General features: G+C 56.5%; 1 protein-coding gene across 1 annotated transcript in view; it reads right to left on the bottom strand.

Annotated features, from left to right (window-relative positions):
- The window catches only part of LOC113961417 (collagen alpha-1(I) chain-like), a 6048-nt gene that overhangs the window by 3459 nt on the left and 1851 nt on the right, over positions 1-738 (bottom strand). The gene's annotated exons all lie outside the window — the stretch shown is intronic.

Here is a 738-nt window from a genome sequence, read left to right as displayed (position 1 = left end):
CTTTCCCCCCACCAGGTTTGGGGGGCACAGGGAGCTGGGAGGGGACACAGCAGGGACAGCTGACCCCCAGGGAACATTCCAGACCCTCTGGCATCACGCTCAGGATATAAAGCTGGGAGAAGGAGAAGGAAAGGGGGGGATGTTTGGAATGACACTGTTCCCGTGATTGAGCCTGGCTTTCCCGAGGGAGGCTGAACACCTGCCCGGGATGGGAAGCAGGGAATGAATCCTTGGTTTTGTTGCTGTGACAGCTTTGCTTCCCCTATTAAACTGCCTTTGTCCCAATCCATGAGTTTTCCTCGCTTTCCCATGCTGGATAATCCCAGGGACTTCTGGAGCAGGGACACTCCTGAAGGGACCATGGACACGCTGGAGCAAGTCCAGTGCTGCAGGAATTGTCACCCATGGATATAAGGCCACGAAGCAACAGGGCCACCTCAAGGCAGCTCTGCCTGTGGATCAGTCCATGCCACAGCAGAATAAATCCTTGGAGAGACTGTGGCCCATGGAAAAGGCTCCACTTTGGAGCAGGCACACCCTGAGGTGTAATTCCGAGCTGGAGGATGAGGGGAGTTCATCACGATGGTCCAAAGGGACCAGGGGTGGGAATTGTGGTGGCAATTCCTCCTCTGCACCAACTCCGAGCTCCTCATCCCTCCCCCAAATCCCACCTGGGATGGGACAGAGAAGAAACAGCAGAGGGATGTGGGGGAAGCCCAGGAAGGTGCTCCGAGCTCC

Source organism: Neopelma chrysocephalum, unplaced genomic scaffold (genome assembly GCF_003984885.1).
Source record: "Neopelma chrysocephalum unplaced genomic scaffold, ASM398488v2 Primary Assembly neopelma1_97161, whole genome shotgun sequence".
NCBI lineage: Eukaryota > Metazoa > Chordata > Aves > Passeriformes > Pipridae > Neopelma > Neopelma chrysocephalum.
Note: the sequence above shows the minus strand (reverse complement) of the source record. Positions and strands in the feature narration are given on the sequence as shown.